This window comes from Ctenocephalides felis, unplaced genomic scaffold, assembly GCF_003426905.1.
Source record: "Ctenocephalides felis isolate EL2017-DRISC unplaced genomic scaffold, ASM342690v1 CF-g0.4_SCAFFOLD_03005, whole genome shotgun sequence".
NCBI lineage: Eukaryota > Metazoa > Arthropoda > Insecta > Siphonaptera > Pulicidae > Ctenocephalides > Ctenocephalides felis.
The window spans coordinates 14,878-25,164 of record NW_020539159.1 but is presented as its reverse complement, the minus strand read 5'-3'; the positions used below and the strand labels follow the sequence as shown (position 1 = coordinate 25,164).

Here is a 10,287-nt window from a genome sequence, read left to right as displayed (position 1 = left end):
CCGATTCGAGGAAATTGCTAGGCGGGAGTTTGACTGGGGCGGTACATCTGTCAAATAATAACGCAGGTGTCCTAAGGCCAGCTCAGCGAGGATAGAAACCTCGCGTAGAGCAAAAGGGCAAATGCTGGCTTGATCCCGTTGTTCAGTGTGCACAGGGACTGCGAAAGCACGGCCTATCGATCCTTTTGGCTTGAAGATTTTCAGCAAGAGGTGTCAGAAAAGTTACCACAGGGATAACTGGCTTGTGGCAGCCAAGCGTTCATAGCGACGTTGCTTTTTGATCTTTCGATGTCGGCTCTTCCTATCATTGCGAGCAGAATTCGCCAAGCGTGGATTGTTCACCCACAAATAGGGAACGTGAGCTGGGTTTTAGACCGTCGTGAGACAGGTTAGTTTTACCCTACTGATGAATCGTCGTTGCGATAGTAATCCTGCTCAGTACGAGAGGAACCGCAGGTTCGGACATTTGGTTCACGCACTCGGTCGAGCGGCCGGTGGTGCGAAGCTACCATCCGTGGGATTTATGCCTGAACGCCTCTAAGGCCGTATCCTGTTCTAGACAAAGTAAGCAACGATATCTCTAGGAGTCTCGTGAGTCGAAAGGCTCAATACAATGTGATTTATTAGGTATTCGGCACACGCCGTTTATCGCACGAGCCATTTTTAGCCGAATGAGGCGCTGGACGGTGGCGGTATCCATCCGTTATATCTGTCCTGCCTATAGCGGTCGATCATGGGTCACTAGTTCGATGTCGAGACTCGGAATCGTTTGTAAACGACTTAGGTACCTGGCGGGGGTGTTGTACTCGGTAGAGCAGTTACCACGCTGCGATCTGTTGAGACTCAGCCCTTGGCTTGGGGATTCGTCATGTTGCTTGACGTCACCCCACGCTATTAGAGCATAAGCCTTAAGCCTTACGTTGTAGCCGGTTACAGTATGCCACAATCATTTCGATTTTACCGTCGAAAATTGTGCATATTGTAACACACACGGCACTTCGTTGGTACCTTTAGCTATTTTACATAAAACTCGCCTCTATGGAAATACTTGATATATTCATTATTTCTAAAAGTAAGCTAAATTGTTTTCAATATGCTTTATAGTTGGCGAGGAAAATTGTAATTTTAAAGAGAAACATTTGGTATTCTTATTTAGAATATATGATTATATTTTATATAATTTTTTCTTTATAAGGGAGAATGTTTTTCGCTAAGTTCTTAGAAATGCGTACAAGTTACCAATTATATAAATGCATACAAGTTACATATCAAATCAAATGCGTACAAGTTTCCAATCAAGCAAAGTACGTGTAAGTTGTCAATAATGCAAAATGCGTACAAGTTGCCAATGTGCAAAATGCGTGCAAGTTGTCAATTTGCAGAATGCGTGCAAGTTGTCAATTTGTAAAATACGTGCAAGTTGCTATTTTTATTTAATTTTTGTGATATACTCTAAATAAGTAGTAACTTCCAACCTATAATATTCAGATCTTTTATAACAAAATATTCAGTATATTTATATCTTTTATAACAAAATATTCAGTACTTATATATATATATTATTTCATTTTACATAAACTATTTTCTCATCTCTATCAAAGATTTTAACAGTTTATACCGAGAGTATGTACTATTTATAATTTGACTTAACATCGGTTAAATACTAAGGCAAAAAGTCAACGATACGTGGTGTTCCCAAGCGGTCTCCCATCTAAGTACTACCCACGCCCGATGTTGCTTGACTTCGGTGATCGGACGAGAACCGGTATATTCAACATGGTATGATCGTTGACGACAAGTAAAACTATACAATCATATGTATACATAAAGTTTTAAACGAAATTTCAGTAATAATTTAATATATGTCTGCAATGTTATCATAGGGACAGTTGCCTAGAAACGCTATGCAACCGACAAATTGCCACAGGGATAACTGACTTGAACGCGAACAAACCGAAAAGTTACCACAGGGATAACTGACTTGAACGCGAAGCAACCGAAAAGTTGCCACAGGGATAACTGACTTGAAATTTTGTTCTTAGCAACAAAATATTGGAAAATCTCGAGAAAATTATATGAACACACTTAACCATTCATATACCATTTTATTCATAATTTTATTCTGCATCTTTCGTACGAACAAAGTTTTTTCGTATCTTTTACGGTTTTTATGTTATAGAGCAGTATGTGTAGATGTTAACATGTCAAAATGCAAAGTGCGGCTAGGTTGGAGAAAAACTCCTCACGATTCGATATTTCTGTAAAGAAAACATATAAAGTATAATACATCGTTAGAAAGGTCTCAAAATTCTTAGTTTTTTTCCCATATATCGCAACTTCGAATTCCCAACGGTGTGGCCTACAGGCGAGTTGCTGTCGTAAAATTTCAGGAAAATCGGAAAATCTCGAGAAAATTATATGAACACACTTAACCATTCATATACCATTTTATTCATAATTTTATTCTGCATCTTTCGTACGAACAAAGTTTTTTCGTACCTTTTACGGTTTTCATGTTATAGAGCAGTATGTGTAGATGTTAACATGTCAAAATGCAAAGTGCGGCTAGGTTGGAGCAAAACTCCTCACGATTCGATATTTCTGTAAAGAAAACATATAAAGTATTATACATCGTTAGAAAGGTCTCAAAATTCTTAGTTTTTTCCCATATATCGCAACTTCGAATTCCCAACGGTGTGGCCTACAGGCGAGTTGCTGTCGTAAAATTTCAGGAAAATCGGAAAATCTCGAGAAAATTATATGAACACACTTAACCATTCATATACCATTTTATTCATAATTTTATTCTGCATCTTTCGTACGAACAAAGTTTTTTCGTATCTTTTACGGTTTTCATGTTATAGAGCAGTATGTGTAGATGTTAACATGTCAAAATGCAAAGTGCGGCTAGGTTGGAGCAAAACTCCTCACGATTCGATATTTCTGTAAAGAAAACATATAAAGTATTATACATCGTTAGAAAGGTCTCAAAATTCTTAGTTTTTTTCCCATATATCGCAACTTCGAATTCCCAACGGTGTGGCCTACAGGCGAGTTGCTGTCGTAAAATTTCAGGAAAATCGGAAAATCTCGAGAAAATTATATGAACACACTTAACCATTCACACGTAAACGTTTTTCCTAAATATATTAAATTTACTTTATTTAAACTATAAAACCGATTTTCATATTAACTATTGAGTCTTATTAAATCTATAATTAGTAATTAAATTCATTGCAATTAATATTAAACTTGATTTATTATATTTTGCATATGTTTCGCACATTTAGACAACTTCACATTTGGCCGCCATTTTATGTGCAGTTAATTTCACACGTAATCGTTTTTCCTAAATATATTAAATTTGCCTTATGTAAACCATAAAACCGATTTAATAATAACTACTAAATATTAAAAACTTAGTTTTATTCATTAAATTCATTGCAATTAGTATTAAAATTGATTTATAATAACATTTTGACACAATTTGATAACTTCACATTTAACTCAAAATGGCCGCCATGTTACGTGCAGTTAATTTCACACAAGAACATTTTACTTTGATATTAAATTTGTAAATCTTAAACATTTAAAACAAAGTTTAATAATAACTGTTTATAATTAAAATTTGATTTTTAAAATTTGATATTTAATATTTAAAATAATGTTGAAATAATAAATTTCCTCAAATAAAATAGTTTACAGCTAAAACCAATAAATACATCTTTACCAGATTTTTTTTTTTTTTTTTTTTTTTTTTTTAACTCATTTTATTTAGCGTTTTCATCTTGAGGTCGCTGTGAATGGTTTCATTTGTTACGTACCATGGAGAATTAAGAATTTTACCAGAAAATGCAATAAAATTTAAAAGAAACAAAATAGAGTTTTGGATTTGTGCCAAAAAATACTTTTGAACGGTTATAAAATAGTAATAAATATTATTTTATTTATATAACTTATTACAACATTAACTAATAGACGCAAAAAAAACTTATGTGTAAAAAGAAGTATTGGTTTAAGTCGTGCACTGAAGGTTTTTATATCTAAAAGTACAAATTGTTTTTTATAAGTAAAATGAAAGTGTGTAGTTAAAAAAATTAATGTAAAATAATTCTAGACGTTTTTTACAAGTTTTGTATTTTTTGTGTTTAAAGGAATGTTTAAGGTATCACATACTTAAATTACAAATTTTTATAGCAATTAGTTTTTTTTATATAAATTTTCAAAGACACTTTATAATTGCAAAAATTTTTACCAGGAATTTCACAAGTAGATGTTTGAAAAAATATTTTTTATTTAATTTTTTGTATGATATATAAAGGTTTTTATATTTTTATAATTTAAAGGAGTGTTTAAGGTATCATATACTTCATTTACATTTTTTTAAAACAATTGATTATTATACTAATTAATTTTGAAAGACACTTAGTAATTGCAAGAGTCCATTTTCAAATATTTTACATATTGTGACGATAATCATAATTATCGTCGTATTGATAATTATTGTCGCCTGATGGTCGTCAACCCCCAGGGTACACCATTCCTACCCCTACCCCTAACTATCTATCGGTTCTTTGGGTCCATCAGAGAGACGCTCCGGAGATCCTGGCAATTAAGAAGTTAGAGCCAACGAAGACGTATCCCATAGGCGAACGCCTTGGGATACGTTAGTGTTAGTTGTGTGTGTGTTGTGCAACAAGACAGGTCCAGCTTAAAGGTCAGATTATGTAGATTATAAGCTGTAGCTATTCTCCCCATATACTCATATATTCGTATAAGCATAAGATATAAGAATAAGAAGCATTAGTTAGGGAACATTGACTGTATGCAAGTACAGTCAAGTTCCACAAATACATGCGGAATGTATTATTAATTATTTTAATAGATTTAGTTATAAAAGTAATCTTGGTTTCATTCGTATAGTAGCTACTAACCCCCACAGGTAATTACAGGTACTTTAGCGGGCGATTGGAGGGTTGAAGTAACCCCTTCGTAACGGGGTTGCAAGGCTAAAATATAATATTTGGCAGCCATTGCTAACCCCAAGAAGGGGGCTTCAACCCCTCTCGTCACAATGGTGAAAACGCATTCGATCCCCAACTTACAAATTTTTATTTTATATTTAATAATATTTAATAAAAAACCAAGCGAGTAGCTCCCACTGTTTACGTGTTCGGTTGTATTTTAATGTGTTCATAATTCTTATAAAAGTTTGTAGGAATAAATCAAATTTTAAACGTCGCGCAAATTCTTTATGCTTGTGTATTTTCGTATGTATATTGCTACATGTGTTTATCTGTAGTTAAGTTTCTTAAAAGCGCGTATCCCGATATTTTAAGATTATAAATCATTGATTTGATTTTAAATAAGGCGTGAGTGTGAAACTTTATTAGTTGTTGTATTTTAATGGATTTGTTAAACTTTATTATACTTTTCGCGGTTTTTTTTGGTGCTTTGCAAATAGTTTTGAATATTCAATAGTATAAAATTTATAAAATAACAAAATTGTATTTTTTTTCTAATCGAATTCAATTTTAATTCTTGCTCTATTAAGTTAATTCTATTTTTTTCTCCCCATTTTTGTTTTACAGTATTACAAATTATTACATTATTATGTTTGAATAGTAAGCAATAAAAAAATAAATAAATAAATAAAATTTATAAATTCACATAATCGTAGATGTAATTGCAATTTTTTTTTTCTTCATTTTATTCTTTTTATTATAAAAATCGCGTTAATATATCCACAAAAATATTTTTAGTTTTCTAAAATAATATTCAAATTGTCGAATATATTTTTTCTAGTAAGCTCAAATATGTTACACTCTAGCGCAGATACGCGTGGTCACGCAAAACACATGGCCACTTTTCGGAGAAATTTAACTTTCAAGTATCTTTTTTCAGTGATTTTGACCTGACCTGTGCGCGACACAGGCATAGCGTACAAGTCCAAAATTTCATACTCACACTCAGTGATTGTTAAACGGTTTGAGAATGTTCGCGCGCATAATGCATTTTGTTGTCATTTTTAATAATATAAACATAAGTACGGATATAAATACAGATAAACACAAATAGTTTGAGCGGTTTTCATTTATTTTTGTTCTAGTTTTCTTTTTATTCGCGGTTGTTAACAAACCCTGTAATTACCAAATTTTTCGATTTTAAAGACGAATGAGGCAAGATTACTTTTTACTTTTTACGTGCTATGAATAAAATAGTTAGGAGAATTTAATTAAATTAAGGTCTAGGTTTCTTATCTGTGATTTTTTTTGAATTATTAATTCAGAATATTATGTAGACCAAGAAAGTTGTAGAAAAAATATTAAGTTTTCTTTACTTATATAGATTAATTAGTTAGGATTTTTTAAATAAGTTAATTGTTTACTAGATAAGAATTTGTGTCTTTCTTTTTTATGTTATTGTTGGTAAATTACTTAAACTCTTATGAGAGTTTAGCTAAATAATTTGTTAACTTTTTTTTCAACTAAATTCATAGGATAAGAATTTTTACTTTTTATTTTATATAGAAAAATTTAATTTAAGTTGAAAATTATTTTATAATAAATTAATCAGTTTAAAAGTTTTTGAAAGTTATCCGAACAAGTCAAGTTTTTTGTCACTTTTGGTAGTCAAGCGTAGGATTAGCAATTTAACAAGTTTTAACAAATTGCTATTATCGTTGGTTTTATTTTTAAGTAATTTTACGGGGGAGAATTAGCATAAAGACTAGCGTGCTTATGTGTAAAAGTGTAAGAATTTTGAGAAACTCACGGGGTGAGATGTTTGGCGCGTACGAAACGCGTGCAGAGAGTCAAAGTTTTTTGAGCCAGGCAGACAGTGCCGATTCGGATTTGTTAGTTTAACAAGGATATATGCTATTCATATCTGACCAGCTGGATTGTTGTATTATAAGTAGGTATAGAGTAATTGGTTTGTAGTATTAGTATAGTTTTTTTTTATATTTTATATTTTAACGTCGTGTATTTTCGTGTTTTTTTTTTTTTTGTAAGATGATGCAATAATGAATTAGTTTTAATAATTTTGATTATGATTATTAGTTTTAATAATTTGATTTTTGATAATGTTTTCTTTTTTTAAATATTTTCTCTCTTTCTTTTGTTATTATTACGCGTACTAATGTTGGCCTCAGTTCTGCCGGGTCACCATTGTCTGGTGCTCTATTCGCGGCTTTATCCGACCGATCCTACTAATGATAGGATTGGGATATGATTTCTTTGCATAACGATCACAACGGCTATCGCGACCAGTCTAGTTATACATCGTATGCGGCACGGTAACGAAAGGACTAGCCAACCTTCGTTAATTAGAGCAGATTGCAGGCACAATGTGTCTTTTAGAAGTCATATCTCTGCGGGCGCAGGGACACTGGTAAGGGTTTCACTCGGTCTTGCCAAGTACGGACCTGTACCCGACGGTTGGATAAACGCTCTAGTTGTGTGCGTCATACAGCTAGAACGGCCAGTGACACTTTTTTTCGCTGTTTTTATTTTCGAACTAGTAGTTTTTTTTTCTTCTTCACGTTTGTCTAATTCTTATTAATTTTAATGTTTTATTATTCCATAATAAATCAGTTTTATATCATACGCGTAACTTCGTCACTTTTACTGTTTTTATCCTATTTATCATTATTGCATTATCCGTTTTGTTCGCCACTTTAATATATTCGAATGTTTTGTTTTATATATGTATATATCGTTGTGTCGTTTTTTTTTAGCCGTGCGTCGCGAAAGGTTTGGTTTGGTTTACGGATAGAGTTTATAGCCTTTGCTACAAGGTAATGAGAGTATAGAGGGCAAATTTAAAAAGTTAATTATGTTATGGTGCCCGATTGTATATGTATCAAGTATAATAGTTTTATGTTAAGTATGAGAATGATTCGAGGTAAACTATTATTTTCGTCGTGTTGTTTTTTTTGTTTATTGATAATGTCACCGTAAATCAAACCAAACGAACGTTTGTAGTGTATTATCGCGTTAGTTTATACCGTCGGCGTGTTGTTTAATTTTCGTGACGCCCTTTTATATGGACAAAATACGATTTTATTTTTATTGAAAATACTTTAATTCTGTCTCGTCAATAGTTATTGGCTCGTGTTTTTGACCGCCCAATCCTGATTAAGGGGTCCGATATGGCAAATAGAGTAAATGAAATGAGGAAATTAATAAAGGAAACAAGTATGTACGGAGTATTAGAGATAGGAAGAACATGATGAAGAATCAAGAATAAGGAAGTTTAGTTTATATAGATGAATATATAAATTGAGGGATCGTGTCGAAGCCTTCACCACCTTTTTTTTAATGATTTATTTTCAATAGTATTTTTTTTTTGTATATGAATATACCGTAGGCAACTCGGCCGTCGGTTGACGTAGCTTTAGTCCGAGCGGCCGGGACAAGCAGTAACGCTGTCTCATGAAACGTCCGGGCTCGTTTCATAAGAAATTAGATCGTTACGACATGATTCATTTTGGTAGAGTAGAAGATTTTTTCGTCGTAGAAGTATACGATTGAGAAAAAAAAATCATTTACTTTTTTTTTTTAAATACAATAATAATATTAGTTTAGACTTAAGATTCCCCTCCCCCTCCCTTAGATAGGTTTTAGAATTAAGTTTTAGAATATGTTAGGATATTTAGTCGTCATGGTGCAAAGAAGTTATAGTGGGACTTTTTTTTTGAAGAGTAGGTTGTTGCAACGTAAATTGTATAAATATAAGTCTGCAGACTTACATCAGGAGCCATATCGGATGTACGTTTTTGTTATGTGTATATGAGAATATTATTGTTTAAAGCTGGGCCCAGTTGTCCACGAGCGAGGACCATTGAGGTGTCCGAATCGATGGACGCGTACGGTTTCAATCGGGGAAACCGCCCTTAATCAAACCCGCAGCCGTCGAATTATTATGAGTATTATATTGAGTTATTTGGAAAAATTTTAAGAAGGTACCTTCAGTGAGACTGGAATGGCGCCATAGGTCGCACGTCGCCATTTCCCCGCGAAGGGACAACCTTTGAGGGCCCTTGTGCCGAGCTGGGGAACTCTGGGTGTGTCCCGCTTACAAAGGTGATTGTAAGTGCCATTGTTTTTGGGTGGGCATAAGCGGTCGGTCTAGTGTTATTATGGTTGGGGCGCTGCGGGGGGAGCAAGAAGGATAACTAGATCTTAGCCCCCATCTGTGGTCTTGTGTTTGGGGGGCAATCACACCAGTAGAGGCTGAATTACTGTAAATGTCGCGCTCGTTAGTCATCTAGTGATTTAAGTATCGAGTTTAGTTTATAGCAAATGTAAATAATTTTTTTTCTTATTGTTCATCGTCACATTCGTTATTTGTTTATGTTTTTATACGCGTTACTTTATATTGTCCATATCATCGGGCTCATCGATTCTGGCGAACTAATTTAGATTTCGGGTTACGTTTATTTCATAATAACTAATACTACAACCAAGAAATTAGGGAACAGCACACACACATAGGTTAGGTTTGTTTTCAAGATAGCGTGTTCCGAAAAAAATTGTACAAGAAAACGTTCTCTTTTTAGTAACATCTTAATCTTACCACGTGTAATTTTTCTTTTTGTATTGTAGCATTATGTATAAATGGTAGTTTCTCTTTTGTGTCTAATTTAAATAACATCGCGATTTGAAGTTCAAATAAGTACAGTTTTTTTCAAACACGAGCTCTTGGAAAACAAAATTAATTAAGTTCAAGTTTCAAGTTGATGGTCAAATTGACCCATATATAAATTTAGTTTTGATATTTGTTTTAAAGATTATGGTTGTCGATTTATATATGTTTTTATTGAATACTTGTTATGTTTATTATCGATCACTTTTTTTGTTTATTGTTCATCAACCTTCTTTGTTAATAAATGGGGGAATAGCTAGTTAAGAACCCAAGACGACATAAATCTGACCGAAAGCACAATTAGTGAAGGCACACACCCACAACTACAGTCTACGTTCAAATTCATATTAAGTAAACCAGGCTCTGGACGTACACCCAACAATTATGGATACCGCTACGGGGACCTCAAACATCGTTGGGAAGTAGCAACAATTTTTAGAGCCGAGGGCGGCTCTGGTGTGACAGGGGGGCGTGTGACGATAATCATAATTATCGTCGTATTGATAATTATTGTCGCCTGATGGTCGTCAACCCCCAGGGTACACCATTCCTACCCCTACCCCTAACTATCTATCGGTTCTTTGGGTCCATCAGAGAGACGCTCCGGAGATCCTGGCAATTAAGAAGTTAGAGCCAACG

General features: G+C 33.5%; 1 non-coding gene across 1 annotated transcript; it reads right to left on the bottom strand.

Annotated features, from left to right (window-relative positions):
- Positions 1–1,674: 1,674 nt before the first annotated feature.
- On the bottom strand, positions 1,675–1,793 carry LOC113381694. The gene has a single exon (XR_003367569.1). It is a non-coding gene; the product is annotated as a 5S ribosomal RNA (ribosomal RNA).
- Positions 1,794–10,287: the final 8,494 nt, after the last annotated feature.